A 22,486-nucleotide genomic window follows, 5' to 3' on the forward strand; every position below is an offset into this window, starting at 1 on the left:
AAAGTCAGTGAGCCATGGCCAGCAGCGAGCGACGATGAGCTGCACAATTTGCACGATGCCAGAGATAGGTCAACATGTTGAGATGTTGGTTAAGGTTTAACCGAAGCCAGCAAATGTTTGGTGATATATTTTAAAGGGTAATTGCAGGATCATGTGGTATTTAAGGAAAATAATATTATTTTTTATTTTACTTTTAATGTTATATAGTATATATAGTATATATTTTCATTAATATCTTACCTTCCTTTCCTTTCGTTATTTTATTTATTGTAAAAAATGATATTCTGTCTACTTTACACTGACTATTTTTATCATTGTTTAATTAGCAGTCTAAATATTAAAAGGAGAAATAAATTTACAAAAAAGCACTACCTTTAGGACGCCGAAGTGTTTGTACCCTTGCAGTTTGCAATTGGATTATAAGTTCAAATCGGGAATCCACCATAGCTACCAGTTTTTAATCGGTATTTTCATATGATAACTTTTTCAATAAGTCGAAATTAAAAAAAAACCTTCACAGGGTAACAAGCTTCTGACTGAAATTGTAATACCCTGCTAAGGTATAATAAAATAAAAGTTTGCAGACTGCACTGTGCTGTTAATGATATTTCTGGCCAACTCGGGTTTCAGTGTTGTTTTGTAATATCAACCAGGAATCCAAATGCACACAGAGTGCAAATTATTTGAGAACTTTTTAGGCGAAAGTTTAAATTTCGTATATATGATAAAGGGCAGCTTTTTATGGCCATGATTTGCTAATTACATTTTGTTTATTTGGTAATTGGAGTTCTGCCAAAGGGTTCATTAGCAGCGACTAAAAAACTAAATGCAATTAGACAAATATTTCATTTGCATTTGTCAAGGCTCTATCACCATCCTAATGGCATTATCATTATTGTTCAACAAGGCAGCTACAATTAGTTTTGCGGACTTAGTTTAATGATTTATGGTGCCTTTGCTGTCACATTGAATTCCTTAATAAATTAATTGATATATTGAAGAATATTTGGAAGCAAAGCCATAATTTCCGTTACGGCAATTGCTAATTTATTGGCAGCCACCTGATTCCGGCCTGGCCAAATGTATTGAGTGTGTTATTTAGTCTTTAATGCCCGGAGAACTTTAGTAATTGTGTTGGTCGTTGCCCAGTAAGGCAACTTTCTTTTGATCCTTGTTAATTTATGTAGAAGCTGTAGGAAGCACAAACATGCTCAATTCATTAAGATCTCTCTCCACCTAAGGGCCAAGGAATTTATGCAACAGCTGAGCCATTCAAAAGCACAAAGTGCCAGGGACAAAAAGTCTTCTGCACTTCGGTTCATTCAGCACTTCTCTCTCCGCTTTTCTTTTGCGTAGCTTTTCTTCTGCTTCACTGGATAAATGCGCTTTTCCTGCTCACATGCTGCCTGTTAGTTTACTGCTGACATTTCATTAAGTTTGCCGCTGTTTGCCATTTGATTTCAATCAGGAAATGGAACAGATTAAGGATGAGCTGGATGGCAATTGACCCACAAATACTTTCCATGATTGTTTATGATAAGATAAAATGCTGCTCAATATATATATTGTTTAACTTCTTATAGATACAAGTTTTACTTATCTAATCTCTTTAATCTTAGGTCTGTTTGAAGATTGTTATCCTACGCTGATTTTAATCAAAACCTTCTTGCTTAATTAGTGCCACTTAATCGGTAACACTAATTTGACATTATTGCTAGCGAACAAATTAGCGCTTTGCCGTTCAAAAATAAAAGCTATGACATCGATAGATAGACGCAGTTAATCACGGTTCTCGTATAACGGGGGACATCCTCTTGATTCTTTGGGTTGCCAGGGGTAATGCGATGCAATGGCACCCGAGAGTCGCTTTCGGCGCTCTGAAAGTAACCATTGACTGGCATTCAATAGGACGCCTGCGGTCCGAAACGGGCCTAGAGCCATCGAGCCTTTTTGCCAGCCAACAATGGAGGGGCAATGGGACCGATAAATAGGAAATTTGCAGCGAATTTCCACGCACGGCTTAATTGTTGGCCATGTTGTTAGGGCTCCGATCTGCCGGGCAGATTAAATCGGCCGAAATGCAAAATACAAACGCAATGGAAACGAAACGGGTTGAAAATGCGCTGAAAATGTGACAAGGCCCGCTGCCAAATGAACTCGGGGGCTCAACTCACTTCACTGCGATGACCCGGCCAATTGAGCCCTGGCTCTCCGACGATAATTCACAATTTGCCAGTGCAGTTTAGCGTAAATTTTCCAATTTGAACATTTCATTTGCCAATTCTCATTTCGGAAAATTTCATGACCCTTTTATATACACATTAAAAACATTTTGTCATTGTTTGCGAGCTCCAGCTACTTATGTGCAATTCATTAACGCATTTGAATACCGGATATATTTTAATTGTCACTCAAAAGTGTGATAGTTATGAAGTGGAATTGATTAAACCCTCTTGAGTGTTGCAAATATTTAATTTCTTAAGCGCAAGTTTCTGTAAATGCAGTAGGCAAAATGATTTTTTGAAATTAGCAGTTCTTAGGATCTACTTTTCATTAAGATTAATTGTTATACTAAAAAATGTTTAAGGCGAAAAATCACTGAATCAGTTTGTAATAAATCTGTTAAGTATATTTTACATTGTGCATATCTCATAGCTTTTGGAACACAACACCAAACTCAGATTAACTAACAAAGTTGAATGACCCCACATAACTAACAGTCCGTAATTCGTGTCATCAACCCCGGAGTTCAATAAACTCAAAAACTTAGATCTCCGGCCCGCCGTTCAGTGCTTTACAATGCAAATTCCAAATGCGGAAACCGACAGAATTTGCCGGGATGATTAAAATATAATTCATATGTCAGACCAAAGTTGTGGAACATTTCCGGTGTTGTAAAAAAATTCCACCTCCGCATCCCTTTACCATCCACAGCCGCATCATAATGAACACATACATATTCATAACGCATATAGCACACGCACACACACCCGTATGACCTATATGTGAGTGTGTGACCCACAGGTGTGTGTGCGTGTGTGTTCGTGCGAAAATATTACGACAGGCCCGTCTTCCTGCATGTGACATAAATCTTGGGCAAATAAATAAAATCCGAAAAAAAAACTCAGTGGGCGAAATGAAAGATAGAGCGAAGACAGTAAAAGCAAATGAAAACGCACGCGCAGCAGTAAATTTTCCGTAGGGAATATGGTTGGGAATCCGGGGGTCTGAGGTGCGAGGGCAGGTGGAACATCATGAACACCTAGACGTGCCGACAATTTTTGCATTTAAATGCGAGCAATTTGCCGGCGCGTCTGGAACTGAAAGAAGAAGCAAATGAACGTCAACGAAAGCGAATAAAAACTGTTGCCTACTTTCTGGGGCCATCGAGAAGAAAACGGCGTTAAACGGATGTGAATCATGTGCGGAACTCCCGGCCAAAAAAAGCAAGAAAAAAGGTATACATATAACGACAAAAAAAAATGTACAAAACGATGAGCCAAGGCAAAAGTAAAACAGTCGAGTGGCGGAAGCACAAAATGAAAATGATAATAACAATGCGGTGGCAGGCTTCTTCAATTATTGAAAATGGTGCGATTTGCATGGTAAGCGTTTCATTTGACAGCGGAAGTTCATTAGCGCCATCTGGCGATGGCAATGTAGCATTTGCTGGTGTGTGAGTGCCGCCCTCAGTGAGTGTGTGTGCGGTGTTTCGGTGTGTGGGTGAATTGCATCCCCCGAGTATCTGCGACACTTAATTAGAAACCGCAAGTGCCAAAGGAGAAGAAAAAGTGCAAAATTGATTGGGCTTGTGGTCAGTTGGTAGGGTTTTCCAGGGCATGATGGCACCCAAGGGCAGTTTGTCTAAAAATAATCGTTAATTTAGCTAAGTTTTATTATGGGTTCTTGCAGAATTTAAAGCTTACAACCGTTTATTAGTTAACTTAAAATTTCTTAATCAAGTAGAGTAAAGATATAGATTTCTTTATCTTTGGCAATTACTTTTTCATAGAAAAATCTTTAAAACTCGTTTATAAGTTAAACAAAACGAAATATTTTTGAATTATTATAATTACGTACCTTTAAGCTTATTATATTTTCAAAATGCAATATTTAAAACGTTTACTTATTCATATGAAGTAATATATCTTTTGAAATCTCACATATTAATTGGGAAAAAAATTATATTTATTGTTGACTGAACAATCAGAATCTCTCGTGTCTGAAGTATGGCAATTCTGCTACATTTGCGAAGCGATAAAAGGATTCAATGCTACTTCATTCAACATTAATTACACCGGCGGTTTTTCAAAGTGGATTGGTCAATGGATTCGTCCCTGGCTCTTTTCCGATTCTCCTCCATCTCCAAGTTGATTTTATATTTCATTCGGTCTGCGAGCATTTAAATCACCGCCAAGGCCACTTGGATGCGAAAACCGAATGCTGTTGTGCGAATGTGGATGTGGCAGGCGTTCATCATCCGCGTCATTATCGGGTTTTCCACATTCGGGTCGCCGCCGAAAGATCGAGGGCCTGGCGGAAAAAAGAGCCACGTGAAAAATCCCCTCGACTGCCAAATGCAGCGGTTGCTTTTGCTTCAATTGAATAATTCGTATGATAAACGAGTGTGTTTGTGAGGACGTGAGGTGTGTGTGTGTGCATTTTATATGCCCTCAGGCACTTCGATTACGCTTTTTTTTTGCAGCAAAATTCCGACTGGTTTTGGGCGACATTGAGCTGGTTTTAATGCCTCTATCAAAATATTTTCCTGCGCATAATTTTTCGGGAATGTCTCATTGCGTTTATTTTTCGGTTTATTTTTGTTTTTTGATGCGCCACGGGTGGATTGCGACACCTCAACGATAGTGTTTGCTTCACAAATATTAGCTTTTTGTAACAGTCAAGCAAAAAAACATAAATGTTCAATTGGTTGGTAAATGTGGAACTGGGAATTAAAAGGATTTATGGGGTTAAGTGAATGAATGTACATATATGATGGTTGCATGGTCTTATTCTGATTTTAAATGGGCGATTAAAATGCTTGAGATATTTTTGTTCAATTTCATGCATTCCCTAGTTACTCTTTAAATAATTTAGACGCCTCTCTCTCTCTCTCTCATTCGCTCTCTCTCCCTCGCTTTTTCGCGTTATCTCAATTTTGATTTTGGTATGTCTCTCTGTGCCTATCTCTAGACATATCTCTTTTCCTCTCTCTCTCTCTCTCTCTCTCACTCTCTCTGTTCTCTTCACTCGGGGACTATAAATACGGGCACTGCCGTCGGACCGATCGTATTCTGTCCGCGGCCTTCCCAGTGCTTTCATCAATATTAATAGTGGTAGTGATAGTGATACTTAATACTCTTCGACTCGAACTCTTTGATACTCTTCGATACATCTGGACAACCAGGAAGAAGCGATAAGTCTTAGCCATGATAATTATATCATGTATATACATAGATGCTATAGGAGAGATCAGGAATCAGTTATGCTGGCTATGCATTTATTTTCAAATTAATTCCCTGATTGCCATGGATCCCATCACTTAATTTAAATAGCCTAACTAAATTATAAATTATTCACAACTATTGATTTCATACCATTAAGATAGTTTTTGACAACTTTTGTACATTATTATTATTCTTTGTAGGGTATTATAATTGCTGGCAAAAGCTTGGAATCCAGTGAAGGAGTCGTTTCCGACCCCATAAATCATATATATTCCTGATCAGCATCAACAGCTGAGTTAATCTAGCAATGTCCGGCAGAAAAAGAAATTGTCGAAATTAGACACTAAATTTCACTATTAAAATTTTAAAAGTCAATATGCAGATTTATTAACCCGGTAAAAACTTGCACAAAAATGCAATCCAAATTGAAATTAATTAATTTTTGGCTTAGTTATGATATTTGAAAAATGTGAATAAAAAATACTAACAATTAACCTATGTATTTGTAACTAATTTAAATTCTCTTGCAACTAAACCTCCTTTTACCCAAATAAGTTGCCTTAATTCTATGGAAATAACAACCTTTATAATTAGGTTTTTCTGCCCACCAATTGAATAGCTCAGCCCAGCACAGGCTGGTTTCATCTCCATTAAGTTCTGACCAAGCGAGCAATCCATAATCTCAGCCAGGTAAGAGCCGAGCATAAAAGCAAATAAAATCGATGGGGCAGCAGCTGGTCAATGGACGAGGCCCACAAAAACTTGGCCCTCCATTCATTTTCGAAACAATTACAGAGGAAAATACAGAGGCTCTTCAATGTTAAGCACAGAACAGAACATTGAGTCCTTGGCTCTTGGTTAGTTCAGGAAGGCGATTTCGTAGGCGGATTACAGCGCAATTCCCTGCAAAAGGTGCTTAAGAGTCCATTCAGTAGAGAGAAACTCCGAAAGCATAACTCCATAACTTTAAGCTACCGAAAAAAAATAAGAAATGGAGATTACTTATCCATTTGAATAATTAACCGGGGAGGGCAAAATTAGGTTTGACCAGGCGCAGAAACTTCAAAATATCAAGTGCCGTCTGTCTTGGGAAACTTTTGCTTTGTAGCATATTGAGAGAGTGCCTTGAAAGTTTTCTTTTCTGGCAATTTCAATATTTATCCGACCAGTCGAGATGTCCTTCATCTCGGCCTCGGAATGGGGAAAAACTTTGCCCAACTATTAGCCAAAGCGCCAACAAATGGCCAACTTGTAGCTGCCCGGGGCTACAGTCCCTGCCCCCCTCTTGCATTATAGAGCCTCTTGGAGAGAGACAGAGAGAGAAAGTGAGCCTTAACCTGGTAAAGAATTACGATGCGTTGCGAAATTTATGATCCATTGAGCAGGATGCCGGCGGAAGCGGAAATCTCCTGGCCAAAGCCAGGTCGCGCCAGGACTTGTGTGCGTGTAAACATATTGGCTGCCTTCGAGGATATTTACGGTGCCTCTTCGCCGTGTGTCATTGATGTACGGTCTGTGTGCCGTATGCCGTATGCAAAGGATGCGTATCCTTCAGAACGGTAACGGGGGCTTTTCGACGGTTTTCCCCTTATTCGCCACTGGCGTGCCGAATGTGTCGTGTGGCAAAGCATGAAAAATGGCAAATTAACTGAAATTAATGGCGGAACATGGGCAAATTTATTAAAATTGATACGCTTAAGCCGATGCGGCAACTTTCTAACTTCATTTAAAGGATTTATGCCCAACCAGAAGAAACAACCTGGCCGACTGGCCTGCCTTCCGTTCCAGCCCAAAGCCGGGAGGGTCCTGTCCAAATACCAAGTAAGCCGAATACAAATATCAATCAAAAGTCAAATCGATAGGACTTAGCCAAGGACTCAAGGCGACTCCACCGCTTCTTGTTGATTGACCAGGCCGTAAATCATCGGGCTTAAGTTATCAATATTGGTATTAGGTTTCCGTCTTCCACCTCACCCCTCTTTTCTCTGTGCCATAAATTTTTTGTTCAGCCGCTGAAGTTTTCGTTTCAACGCATTTTATTTATTTATGGTTTCAATTTGCTTGTAAGTAATTAAGCCGAGTTTGTCTGGATTAGTGGCGGCCTCTGAAATCGCCCGAGAAGCCTGTCAAAACATTGGACAGACAGCTTAGCCTTCAGTTTCAGTTTAATGCCAGTGGAAGATCAATATTGAAGCGGTTTATAAACAAGAAAAATATATTGCAGAGTGAAAGCTTAAATAACCAAAGTTTAAGCAGCTGGAAAAATTAATTATTTAAGTTAATAATGAATTGTTAATTGTAAAATAACATTTATCAGTCAACTTGGAGACTGAATATATAAATAAGAAACCATAAAAACCTCCTAAATTATTTTTAAATTGTAATTATTTATACCCCTAAAATGACTTTACAAAAATTCTTTAAAGAATTCTTTATGAAAATATCCCATCCCAGCGAGGGAAACCCCGCCAAAATCCACTTTGTTAATCCAGTCCTGGCTGTCGCTACAGTTAGCCACCTTCCACGCGGCTTTTGCTGGCCTTACCTTTTATAATTTTGGGCTCACTTTTTGTTTTGGCCAGCCAGGTCGGGTCACTAATGATGACAAATGTACAAGAAGAACAACAAAGGTAAAGGCAGAGGCCTGGAGGCCCAGAGGACGAGGGCCGAGTTCAAAGGTCAGACAGTGTCGCATATGTTGCGACAGCGGCCAGATGGTCGAGCCGCTCATTTCGTCTGCATGCAAATGACTTTATTTGAATTTTAAATGTGTAAATTGTGCCTGTTCGTTCGGCTGACCATCTCCCTGACACACGCTGACCCCTCTTTGGACCCCGCCTTATTCTCTCTCTCTCCCTTTCTCTTTCTGTTTATGACCTTCCCCTTGGGCCGTTTGTCACTGATAACGGCCAAGAAAAGCGGCCCGGGTAGATCAAAATTGCAGCAGCATCAACAGCACAAAACTCTGTAATGGAACAATGGCCGCAATGACAACAATGGCGAACGTCCTCCCCCATTTCCACGCCCCTCTTCGACCATTTGGCGAAGGAAGATGGAAGTCGGCGGAGGAGCTGAAATAATCATTTCCGTTTTCCGGCCCACGTTCAAGTCTTTTATCTCTCTCAAATTTTCGTTATTGTTATGCGTTTCAAAAAGGTTGCCTTGATACGAACACACACACACAGGGTGAAAAAAATGGTAACCCCGCAAAGAGGAAACCGACAAAAAAAATGAAAGAAATTGTTGACTCACCTGGTAATTTCCGGCATCGGAATTATCTTGTATACAATGCGTATACTTAATATATGTAATTTTCTCAACTCTCACCTATATACATGGTATGTGGCGTTTTTGGTTTGCTCGCAAAGCTCTCGTGCTGCCACTGACAGATTTTTAATTAATTCGAAATTCGGAGCGGAAAACTTCAACTAGTCGCGAAAGGGCATTTTGGCTAATCGATTTCGCCCCACATAGCCAAGTTCATTAACACGACACACCACACGAAGCATTCAAACACGCATCAAAGCAAAAGAAGGATCTTGAAGCTAAATGAGTAGCAACTTTGATACCCCTTAAAAGGAATGTAAATATAACTACAAGCTATCGAAGGATATATTGTAACAAATGAAGTGTTACTAAACCAAATTAGTTTTCTATAGAGTAACTATTGGATTCTCCTCGAGGGTCATAGCCCATTATTCATTATTCCATCACAACCTGTTCTACCCTGCCCAAATCCTAGTTGGCCAAACTAACCCAATAAAAGGATGAAGGACGCATAAATTTAGTTACACGTTTCCCTCTTTCGTTCCTTTTGCATTCTGGCTGATTTTTTATGGCATTTCAATTAAGTTGCATAAATTAAAAGTTAGCACAGCGGTCTGATGGAAATTGGTGGGTGCGGTCTATAAATCACAACAGCCGCTAATTTGATTAGGCCAACTTGGCGCATCCATTTTTGGCATTCACTTGGGTTTCCCTCCATCAGGTTAATGGGGTCGCAGGTGCAAAAGAAAGTTTCCCGGAGTATATTTGAGTCATTTACATAGGGCGTTAATTTACGACCTCCTGTTCAGGGAGAAGGATGGAGTCAATCAGTTGGTTTAAGAATATTAGCATTTTCTTTTGATTTCTGTTTTGGGCCAAACTTAATACACTTAATTATTTTTGGTGTTTTGTTCTTAGGCTGTTTTCATACAATTTCTTTTTTTGATTAAGAATGTTGTGGAAAGTTTTGGAAAGTTTCATGTATTTTCCCTTCATAACTTCTTGGCGGATGTGGATAAAAGTAAAACGAAAAGAAACGTTATATTATCGCCTCTCACGCAATGAAAATGGCAAAGTTTTAGGTAAAATGAAAAGGAAGCAGGCAAAAGGAAACAAGACGCCAACTTGACAAGATGCCTAAAACAGCGAGAAAATTCCTGTGGTCTGTGATGCTGGGGGGATTGTCTCTCCGATGGTGGGGCTTGGCATAAAAAGGTGTGGCAACTGTTGCGGCTTCCGGTGGACAACGATGGAGTGGAGAGCCACCCGCCTCTGCTTAGATAAACTGTCATGATTTAAATAGCAGAAAAACTTTGTAGTGGCTCTGGCAGTGGAACAAATGCAAAAACTCGTACACGAGTAGAGAATGGAGACTGGAGCAGAGTGAGCGCTTTTCAGCATGGCAACTGTCATCTTGCGTTTGTCATGTCCTCCTGCATTGTGGCATTGAGGACCCATCCCCTGTCACCTCCTCCCTGCTGGTTGTTGATTGAATAAACAGGGAAACCCCAAAGTGTGCGTTTCTGTGTACGTGTGTGTTTGAATGCCCCTCACTCTTGGCACAGTGTAAACTTTTTTGACATGGGAGCGACATGTGTGTGTGTGTGTGTGAGTGGAGCCTTGTACCATGCATGGCAAAGTATAAAAATAATATTTACATGCCGACGAAAATAGTCAAAAAGGCTTTTTGCTCGTTACACACACGCACAGGTCAAGTGCCTGCCAAAGTGAAAAATATTTAAGTTTCAGCACAACAAAAAAACCTTTGAAGGAATCTTTGCCGCTTCACTGGAATCCATTTTATATTATTTTGTGAAAAAATAATTCCTTTGAATTAATTTCCATAAGTTAATACACCTGCTCAATGGGATAGTTTGGCCATAATGCATGGTAAGCTTTTTCGGGGAATTAAATATGGTCACGAAAATAATTACATTTTTATTCCGCCAGAACAATTAACCGATACAGTTAATTATTGGTCTTTGCCACTCGCAGAATGGAGGGCAATTAATTTTCAAGCTTCCATCGTAATTAAACAATAAATATGGCAAAAGCGAAAATGTTGTAAATAAAACAAATGGCAAATTTATAAAACTGTCAGCGTGTAGAGAACAGAGAGGGAGAGAGAGTGTGTGCCATGGCAGGCACACACATCAAAGTCGGACAGTAAGGATATGTGGGATAAACAGGACAACAAGGCAAGCCCCATATGCGGCTGCCGGATAGAGGCGAGAGCGGTGGAGACGAATGTGACAGGACGTGGTAGTGCCGTCCTCATTTAAAATTAATTATACGCCGAGTGTTGCCGTAGCTCTGCATCATTCACTTAATCGCTCGTTTACTGGCGCATTGCGGAGATGCCACAGAAGGAGAGAGAGGGAGACAGGGAGAGAGTTTGAGCGAGAAAGACGGATTCTTTTACTATCTAATTAATGTGCGACTGTTCTGCACTTGCCATTTTATATAGTCTCTACTTAACAATTAATCACTATATGATTATTTTAATGCAAATGGTAAGTAAATGGATGCCATTTGCCAACAAATATTAGAGTATATTTCAAAACTTAGGCGGCTACAATCATATCTAGGTCATACATTAAACGTAAAACATTACTTGTATTTAGTGGAAAATATCTACAACTTTCGATAATTTTTCTTTTCAAAGCTTAATTCAGTCGGATTATCTATAGATTTTCCACAAAGAGCGAACGAAACCCGTAACATTTTTTGCAAACTGTCGAAGCATTTAATTGGAATTCTCTATATTTTTTTGGTGAACGTTTTTGGCATTGAATTTCTTTTAATGGCACACCCGAAATTCAAAACTTCAGCCTTTCACGCGCAGAAACACAGCAGAAATCGAATATGTTATTTTCTCTTTTTATTTTTGTGCTCGTTTGCTCGGATTCATTGAGCTTTCTGGTTTTTGGATGCTGCCGAGCGGAGCCCGCAAGGAAATTGAAAGCGTATCGAAAATCCAGCCACGCGGCCAATGCGGCAAACATTGCAAACAAAAGTTTTCCCTCCATAAATGTGTGTGAAAACGAGTGTGCGTATATGTACATGTGTCTGTGCGAGGGGGGCACATAAAATAGAAATTAGTTGCAATTGGAGTTTGCGCTTTGCTTTTGCGTTTTTGGTTTTGTTGCGGTCGGATTGGTCTGACCGTCGTCATGTTGCCTCCAACTGTCCCACTTCCGCTTTTCCGCTTCACCCACCTCTCCTTCTTCCTTGCAGTTGGCCACCCTTCGCTTCCGGTTTGGCTTGGCCAAAAGGGCAAACTATCCGAAATATCACATACTAATTTACAGACTTTACCCCCCCCCCCTGAAAATTCGTTTTATTCTTCCATTTTTATTTTGTGGCAGATTTCACAAAAAAAAATAAATAAACCAAAAACCATAAGGGAAAACAAAAAAAAAAAAGGCAGAGATATTGAACATAGATTTTTGTGGGTTTCGGGCTTACACTCGCTTGAATATGAATGCGCCGGAAATGTGAGTTAATAGAACGGAAACGGAAGTGCCAATCTAGCGTTCGGTTATGAATTCAATTTGAGTGGCATAATTGCCATAAAACTTATTGATTATTCTAATTCAATTGATACAGCTAAATAGCATCCAGTTAATTAGGATGGTTAATTTTTAATTTAATTTTGATTATTAATGTAAATGGATTGCCTGATAATTAAACTATACATTAATTTTACCAACTCAAATAAAATAAGCAATTATCTAAGCCAGTATGGAATATCTGCAAATAGTTTGTTAGTTCCAATAAATTTTTCTGTATTCCTCCATTTATTCCGGTTGAGTAGCAAATCTATAAAGCGTTGTTTTTTACAGTCAGATATATATAATAAAAAACTATCTATACCGCATCATAAAACGTATGGTGCTGCACAGGGCAATCAATAAAATCGGGCAAATATTTTTTACGCCATTTTAAATTGACACAATCAACAAATCAGAAACGGTGTCCATCAATACGAGGTTTACAATACGAATATCAAAAGGGGGGAACCTATTCCATTTGCCTCAAATGTGAATAAATCGAATAATTCGAAAGTGACTGCTATTCTGCTTGACTGTGCCCAAAAAAATGTGTTATTTGTTTTATTTTATTACTGACTTTTTTATATATTCCGGATTCTGATATGTGTGTGTGCAAGTCGGAAAAACATTTTCCACACACAGAAGCTGAAAAATTTGGAAGCTTTTGGTTTATTCCGTGCGTGGTTATTTCATATATTTCATATATGCTGGTAATACGCACCTGTGCTCACTTTTCGGCCATATTTTATTCATTTATTTTATATAAATTTTATTTTGTTTTATGACTTGACAACTGGCAGGTGGACCAATTAGTTGTACCGTTTTTTGGCCCAAAAATATTTGTGCAATATTTAAATAATTTTCGCATGTCCATAGTTGATTTATGTGCGCAATAATTGCTCCAATTGAATTCTGGGTCATGCATGAGGGTTTTCAATTACACCAAGGTTTGTCAAAGTATTTGCCCATCAATCGCCAATCGTATTCATTTTCGCATTATATGCAAACTTTTGTGTCTTTCGCAATCACTCTGCTAAATCCTTGTGGCCATTGCATAAATATTATTTATTATTTGGCTACATTTTAGTTTAGTTTTCGCTGCCCATAAGCCTGGTTTATTGTTATGTTTAAAAACGAAAATCATGGTTTTGGTGGTGGCCGCTTATCTTGTTTTGTTATCATTCAATTCCAGCCGGAAATCAGCTTAAAATATTAACAAAAATATATATGTATATAGAAAAAAGTGTATATAAATATGGATGTGCTCAATGGCGCTGAGCTTGCTTTCAATATGGATGGCAAACAGAGAAACGTTTTATGTAAATAAATAAAAACACGCTTAAGAGCTTAGCGTTCTAGCTACATCTCTAACCAATGCTTTTTCCTCCATTTTCCACCCTACGAATTTCGGCACCCCTTTTCCTGATTTGTGGAAATAAATCAAAAGCTTGAAACATTTTTGGCAGCGGTGGTAGTTGATGGCAGGTGGCATTCAATGGGAAATTCAATTGAGGAAAAGTTTGCAGTTTTTTTTTAATAGATTTCGATACTATATAATATATTATGCATTTATTTAGATGTATTGAAAAAGTTTCAATTAAATTTAAAAGTTTGCTATACAATTTTTGAGCTTGAATACTTTATATGTTATATTTTGAAGTAGGTTTAAGATCTTGTCATAGGATCTAGCTCTTAAATAGTGTGTATTTGCTCATTATATAATTAATGCTCATTGCCTCATTGAATAATCAGTTTCCATTTCAATTTATTTACTCGATTTGCAGTTCTGTCACACTATGTCAATAATGACAAGTCTCTTGGTGAAGACAAGTGCCTAAACTCTTGAACGCATTTAAGTCACTTGAAAAGGGTGTTTGGCATAGATAAAAAATTATCTTTTCACTTCTAGATTGCACTATTTAAGAGAACCCACATTAGTGAATAAAGCCTTCGCAGCATTTTATGCAACTAATTTAATTTTGCTGCGGTTTTTTTTTCGCCTCTCACTTGGTTTTCCTCTTCACGTTTTCCACTCCACAAATGACGCTCGCTTATGATGTTGATTTAACTCATTTTCCCTGTTGACTTTCATGCGCGTAATTTTTATGTCAACAACCCGCATGATGTGGGTTACACTCTCTGCTCGCTTTTCACGGCTTTTCCACGGCTTTCCACAGCTTTCTACTGCTTTTTGCCAGCTAAGCGGGTTTTAATGAATGAGCCACAAATTGGCTAAAAGAGGCTGCGGCTGTGGCATAACTATTTCATGCTCCCATCTACCTGTAAAACTATTGGCTAAGGGCAGAGGTCAAGAGTCGTGACGCCAACTTACACGTCGCTGTCTCTGTTTAATTAGCATAGGAGCCCTCAAAACTTGTAAGATCAAAGTCTTGATTTTTGTAGGCGACACTTTGTTCCGGGCGAGCATGTGAGCAGCAGGTGTCCCCGTTCTCTGCACTCGCATATTAATGAGAAATTTAATTGGATTTAGAGGCAATGAATTTTTAATACCCAGCTACGTAAGTACATCAAAGTATATAAACAAAGCTCACGCACTCCAGACCTGGAAAGTTCGTTAGTAATGAAGGAAAAATTAGAAGAAAATGTAAAAAGAACTAACCCCAGTTTTCACTTGTTTCAATTAATGGGGAAAACTAATTAAAACTATTGTATGGCCCTAGGGGAACTAAAGGAAACTCAAAACTAATTGTGACTGCACTGTATGTATCTGTGAAAAGAAAATACTACAGATGGTCTGAATAAAGATTTTAGAGGGGTGAGGAATATATAACCTCATTAAAAATAAAGTCATTAGATATTAAATAATGTTTAAAGTATTTATTCATTTAGTTAAAAGTGCACATCAACCCGTCACGAAGTATATCTTATTTAATGTTAACCAGAGTATGTGAAAATGGGACCATCTGGCGTTTTATTGCTCATTAAAATCCCATTTTAAAATCCCCAACATTGATAGCTTTCTGTAATCTATGGCAAATACTACAACGATTGTTCCTCCATCAAACTCAACACACTTCACTGGCAGTTCTCAGTTATCAAATTCATCAAAAATGAGGGGGAATTCCCACACTTATTAACTGTTGCTCCTGGTGATAATACCGCCCAGAGCAGGGGCTTTTCTGTTTTTCAACAAACATATTTATAATGTGTTCATATATATGTTCATATGTATGTATATTAGCGAATAATAAGAGACAAGCTCTGGGCTCGTTCGCAATTTGAAATTTACAGGAAACGCAATGGAAAATTGTCAAGTGGCACAAAATCAAAGCACGCACAAAATTATAATTATTTTATGCGCGGAAAATGTGATGCATACATAAACAGAAAACCACGATATAAAATGGTACCGGAGCGAGGTGTATTCGCAGAATTGTTTTTTATATATTTCGGTGGAAATTGAAGTGTTTACTTATGAAATTTTCAGAGAAGTTCAGGAGCTCTCAGGCTGAATTAGGTCTGTGTTGAATAACATATATATAAACCAATTGGCTTGGATACTAAATATATGAAATAATATCTTTATACTTTAATCAAGGTAGAAATATATACATTTCTATTGTTAATTATCTCCCATAAACGTTCTTGGCAACCCTCGTGGCTCTGATGCGGCTTTAATTTGATGAAAATTACCGGAGTGTGGAGCGTTTCTGTGCGTTTCTCTGCCAAACAGGATACTTATGTGTTCGTCTGTGTGCGAGAGTTAACCCATCTCTGGGTGTGTAGAGGACACCCATACATCTGCCGCAATTATCTATCAAAAGCAATTGTTGTATGATGCCGCTCTCGTGCATCTAGTGCATGTAGGCTTAATTGCTGCCTTTGCTTTTGATATGCAAAATTATGCACAGTTTATCAACGCTGCGATGCATGCAGCTCTTCGTCCCCGAGCACTCTCTCTCTCTCGGCGATTTTCCCTGATGTTCATACTCTTTTGAGGGGGCATTTTCCGTTTTATGGCTCGGCCATTTTCCGCTCACACAAATTCAAATATTGTTTTCCGTCATTTGAGAAAAACATGACAATGGGAGCGAAACTGAAACTGTCATCGCAAAATGCATTTTGGGCGTCTCTTACATTTTAATTGAAAATTACGCATACGCCACGTTGGACGCGGAGACCATTTTGTGTGCTCGTTGATTGTGCATTTGAAATTATTTGTCGTAAATCAGGTTATGGTGATTTCAACTATTCCACATCGCCAGGAATTGCGTCGAGTTAAAAATTTAATTTAATTAGAATTCAATCCTCATAAAAGGTTCTTGCCTACTGAATCCTTCTATAATAAAATAAATGATTATAAAATCCGATTTCTGTCTTTAAAAGGTTACAAAGAAGAAACAAAATTAAATTAAATCCTAAAGGCAGGGTAAAATTCTGTTTTTTTCCAGGGAAATCATCATTTATTTCTCTGGGAAATACTCCACAGCCTGTTGCTTTTGAAAATACCATTTCGTGTTAAGAAAAACGTTTAATGTGCGGCACACACAAAAGAGGAAGGCAAACGAAAAACTCTTTTCTTGGGACGTTTTTTTCCCCACATTTTTGCCTTTAGCTTTCAGCTTGCTTGATTTTGTTTAAAGAAATCGCAGATAAAGTTTTTTTTCACAGAGGCTGCTAAGTTTGCTGGGGGGGAAGTGTTGAAGTTTCACTCAATAGTTGAGTGCGGATAAAGAGATTGCTGATAAACATAGGTAAACACGCAAAGCATCGAAAACTGTTTTATATAAACTTCAAGAAAGAATGCTTAAAGCAACCGCGGAGATCAGACTTTAAGGCATTTTTTCTCCAGAGTTTGTTGCCGCAGAAGCAATGCCTTTTGGTCCTCAAGTTTCCATTTGCAGAAGAGCACTATAATAAGGACTAAGACTCTGGGATGCAACAAGTAAGCGAAGTTAGCGAGAGCTATAAAATCGTTACGGAAAATTAAACAACTTATTGGGGTTTCTTACTTCTTTCCCCGGAGCGACTGTTGGCAACGCTGACTCTGCGCTCCTTAATTTATGCAAATTTCATGCTACGCGTGGCGCGCCCTCCTGGAATCTCCACCCAGCCCCCAGTAAATGCTTGCCAGGAAAACTCAACCCGGAATGAATGTATATACACGACCCGCTGGGCGAGTGGGCGCTGTGTGTGACACAATTTTCTGCCACTCAACATGTGGCAGGGATGTAGAAAAGCAAAAGTCACTCTCAGCTGCAACAATGGAATGCCGCCGAAAGCTGCTCAAGTGCCAAATGTCTTTGGACTTCAAGTTGTGGCTCCCGCTCCCTTTTGTTGTGCCACCACTGTAATTTGTTGCAATTGCTGGATGCTTAAAAAATGTATATTAGTTGAAATTTAATTTTCTGTTTGTTAACTTGACTTCTTTCTTTCTTCCTTTATTTTCTGCCAGACCTACTCTTTGTTTGTGCGGTGAAAGTTTCGCAAGTGGAAATTATGCAAAATACGTTGGGAACTGCAAAATATTATTACGCATACGCCAGGTGGGTGCTGCTAGCACGATGCATGTGCCAGCTGAAAGTTTCCCCTGCGTTTTCTGACTGCGACTGCGGCTTCGGCAGTGCAATAACTTCAATTAAATTTCGTTGCACATTTTTCATGTAACGGATGGCCCGAAGCTAAAAGGGTTCTCGAGTATGGGTCTCGATGTGGATTACCTGCCCCATAAGTCAAAGGAGTTTATTAGCACTTGCCGCGTTTATGTCCCTTAAGCTAACGACTTTATTAATGCACCAACATTTTTCACACAGACAATTGAACAATTTCGAAAAAGTTCCAGTTCTTGCGGATTATTTGGGATTCCTTCAAGTCCGTTAATTGTTAAATGCAAACAAGAGACTTTTCTCTGGTTTAATATATGGGCTTGAGTATAATGACTTTTTTTTTGGCGGTTGGTGGTACCCATGCTTTGTTCGCATAGATGAAGATTTTCAGATTGCGAGATATCAAGTTAAGTGCTTAAATTTTGCTTTATAACATTTTAATGGCCCGCCGTGCCCGGTCCCAAGCTGTAAAATGTCATAAAATTTTCAACAAGTCCTTTAACTTTTCTTCGGGGGCTCTGGATGTGCCTAAGTGCATTGAGTTCAATTTGGAAACTGCTTCGTCGGCGATAAGCGCCAAAGCACTTAAAATGCTTTATTTCCACTTCAGCTACAAAGCAATTTTATTAGCTTTAGAAAATTACAACAAAGTCGGCCCTCCGCCCTCCGCCCTTTGCATCGTCAGCAGCTGCAGCACAAAATGACAAAATTATGATGACTTTTTAATTAAGCAACGCGAGCACAGACAAACAGCAACAACAGCAGGAGCAACAAAAAATTTTCGCCAAGTGAAAGAGCTAAAAATATTTAGACGAAATGAATGAGTTGAGCTGATGAACAGAGAAAGAAATCAAATACTAATTCCCATTAAAATTAGAATACATCTTCTAATTAATTATTCTCTGTACTTTAGATATCTATAAATATTTGGAGAAATTATTGCCACTCAATATTAGTATTGTTATAATATAAAAAGTAATTATTTTTCCTCGTTTTCTCAGTGCTAACGGGATTGGGTTTGTGGGTTTCAAAAGGATGATAATGAAAGTGTGGGCCCCAGACAGCTGCCATTTGGCTACTTTGCTGTTGCCGGCCCCATTGTTTTGTCAGTGCCACGTGATGCGAAAATTCACAAACAACGGCCAACCGAGCTGGTCAAGAGCAGAGCCAACAACAGTGGCACAAGTAGAAGTATCAGAAGCAGCACCATCACCAGTGGCCCATTCAGATTCAGATTCCGCCCGGATTTAGTCCGGATTCCGTCCGGCAAACAACAAGCGGGCAGCTGAAGAAAATGCAGATGCACTCGAATGTCTGGGGACAGCAAACGCGCCAGATAATGCCCGCCCCAGACGCCGCCGCCTCGTCCTTCGTCATTGTCCTGTAAAATAACTCTATAATCCCCAGTCTCATTGCTGCTCAGCTCGAACAACAATCATTGCCAGCTGTAAGTAGTTGCACAAACGCCGCCTCCTTGCCATCTATATAAAGTCAAACAATGAAGATTCATTTGATGTTGGCTTTTGTCGTCCCAAAATGAAGAAAACTTCAAGGCTGACTTGTGTTTTTTTCTTCAATTTTTATTTTGTTCCTTATTTTTTGTCCAGTTGTTTCTGCCATTTTAAGGCAATTTGGCACAGTAATAATTTCAGTAATATTTCAAGCAAGAACGATACAAATTTCAAGGAAATTTTGTAGTTGTGAAGAAGTTTGCCTTGAGCAGTTAATGAAAGAGCACATCAAAGCGAGAAATTAGGGCAAGTTGTTGCTTTGACAGCGGAAATGTTTGATTTTATTTAATTGCTAGTTGAACTTAAATCTTTAATTAAAAGGACACAAAATAATATAACTAATTTCTTCAAGTTCCTTTCAAAAATGTATTATTAAACGTTTTCCATATGTAATTCCAAAAGAGCCTCTTATTAAATGAACCTGCATTAATATTTTAAGCTAGCAAAAGTTTTTCTTTCCCTTTTTTTTTTTGTTTAATGCGGACTTTGGAAAAACCCTCGGGTGCGAGGAAACTGCAGAGCGGAGCAAAAGTTTTTCGCAAGTTGCCTTCAAACCATCCTCAGTTGCCTCAGTTGCTCCTATCCTGAGGCCGATGCTTCTGCCTCTGCCTCTGCCTCTGCCATGTGGCCAAAAAGCGCTGCGAAGCGGAAATGTCAATGCAACGGCACTTGCACTTCCGCTGCCTACTTTCGTGCGTTGCCATAGCCAACTTTGCCTGACTGCCTTTGCCTTCTGCCTTTCTGCCTGCCTTCCTGCCGATCCTGATGCGGATTCGGATTGGGAATCTGTGTCTCCATTGTTCCAGAGCAGTCGACCTGCTGACGTTAGCACAAAATGGAAACAAATGGAGGCCCGAGGGCTCAGCTCATCCTCATCGTTGTCGCCCCCAGAACTCCTGCCCATCTGTCTGCTTAGCAAATTTTCGATGATGATAAATGTGACTCCTCTGGGTGGTGGGGAGAAACCCCTATATTGATAATTTAAAAAGCCCGACTTTTGTCTTAGTTTCCGCACCCCGTACGCTCCGCTTTCGATACAGTTTAAAATTGTCAACTTGGCTTTTTCACGCATCATCAATTGGCGTTTATTTAGTGTCCATTTGGGAGAGGGTGGATCTGGTCCACATAGTTTTCTTAGCGCCCTCGGGCAGCTGTCTTTTGTTTGTAGGCCATAAATTCAGCTCGACCAACTGCATAAATTATGGGTAAGGGTGCGTGAGGCGTACTTTATTTTATCACCATCGCCCATTGTAGCTCCAGGACTCTCGCCTTCCTATTTTCCCGCTCCTCTAGGCTCCTTCGCCTGCAGCTGGCAAACGACGTTGTCCTTAAGCTGCTTGTGCAATTGCCGCATACTTAAGGTAATCTCGGCGAGCGCTGCGCTTACTTCAAATGGCCATTCATCAGACTCGTTGAATGCAAACGGCAAATAAATGGCAACTGTCGCAACTTCCCGGCCATCTCCCCCAGCATCCTGCTCCGCTGCCGCTGCTCCTTCGCTCCAACAATGGCTGACCGGCCAAACAATTGTCATAGAAAACTGTCGACGCAACGCGGTGGCTGGTAGTTGTCAGGGTCGAAAGGTCGGCGGGGCCCTGTAATCGTAATTGTATGTAGTTGGCCACTTAGCGCTCTTTTGCCTTAATGCCACTTTTCTTTAGGTTTACACAAATGCCATTGTTGCCTTTTGTGCCGCTGTCTAAAATGTGTTCGAAAACTATTTCCATCTAATATGAAATTGTTTTTTGTCAGCACTGGATGGAGGTGAAAAAGGTTAAGGAATGCTAATTGAAATTGAATTTGAAGTTGGAGTTTTGACTTATGCTTCATTATAATAGATCATAGTAATTAAAGGTTGGAAATGCTTTAATAAGTATATTCTATAAAGGAAGGCCATGTGAGAAGTGTCAAATAAATAGTAATTAATGCATTGCAATTTTTGAGTTGTAAAATTACAAGACCTTTTAATGGCCTTGCATTTTATTTAATCAGTCAGATGGTCTTACATTCCAATTCTGGTCTCGCAGGACACAACCTTCAATTTGGCCACGTTCAAAATCTCACGTCTCTCACGTCCATCGCGTTCGTAGAAGACAACATCCTTGAGCATTAGGACCCAGACCTTGTCGCAGAATCTATAGACATCCAGCTTGTCGGCCTTGAAGGTCAGCTGGGGCTTATCGTTGTGACGCAAGATCCGGTTGACACTGCGGTCGTACTGATCCAGCACATCGTCGGCCAGGTTAGGGTTTAAGTCCCCAAACTGAACCAAATAGTCCAGGGTCTCCTGCAGAGTCTCACCCAGGGTGGTGCCGCGGTACATTTTGTAGGCCATCCTGATATTGGATTGGATTATACAAACCTATGTGTAATAGGAAATATTTAGACTTACTTTGAATAATATTTCAGCTTGATAACAACCAGTCGAAAGCAAAAGCAAAATCAAAGTGAAAGAAAGTTTCCAGTGAAGTTCTGAATGTCAAAGAGCCCTAGAGAGAAGTATCTTAGATTCCTGTAATCGATATATTATTGATGTGTAGTTAGAATATGGAAACTCTAAGAATAGGATTACCAAATATATCTTGGCAGTAGAAATATATAAATAAAAGCTTATTTTCATGTAACACTAAAATAGTATTACAAGAATGTATTTAAATATAAATTAAATTCAGTAATGTACATTGTAATTATAATTGTGAATATTCTAATATCGAATCGATATCAAACTTGATTTCCTGATCCAAGTAATAGAAACTTTGGCTTTTCCGAAGTTAGTTCCTGTCTTGTTTTCATATAATAAATATCACTTTATAATCAGTGCATCCTTATTCTTAGTTAAATAACTATGCCCATGACTTCGAAGTATTCACCAAAATCAACAAATTTGAAATTCCCCCAACACATGCTAAAACTTGGCGAGATTTAAATTTCGCCCCTCGGGCCAAGGAACTCTCTCAGCCAGACAAAAGGTTGCGTTAGCCAAATAACCTTGCAACTTTGTGGCAAGTACGGCATATGTGTCTGCCAAGAAAGCGACTCGGGCCAGACTCCGGGCATTAAGCCAGCGGAGCAAACAAGTTTAATCACTCTTTGATGGCCATAATTCAAATTAGGCGAGCGACAAATAGGCCGACGAAATG

General features: G+C 39.3%; 1 pseudogene across 1 annotated transcript; it reads right to left on the reverse strand.

Moving 5' to 3' along the window:
• Positions 1-21,282: 21,282 nt before the first annotated feature.
• LOC110177528 (transcription initiation factor IIA subunit 2 pseudogene) lies at positions 21,283-21,827 on the reverse strand (annotated as a pseudogene). Its single transcript, XR_015272003.1, has 2 exons — positions 21,739-21,827; positions 21,283-21,682 (listed from the first exon to the last, which is right to left on the reverse strand). The product of XR_015272003.1 is annotated as a transcription initiation factor IIA subunit 2 pseudogene (transcript).
• Between the last annotated feature and the right edge of the window lie 659 nt (positions 21,828-22,486).

This window comes from Drosophila serrata, unplaced genomic scaffold (assembly GCF_035046125.1).
Source record: "Drosophila serrata isolate PLE 108 unplaced genomic scaffold, ASM3504612v1 contig_272, whole genome shotgun sequence".
NCBI classification, from domain to species: Eukaryota; Metazoa; Arthropoda; class Insecta; order Diptera; family Drosophilidae; genus Drosophila; species Drosophila serrata.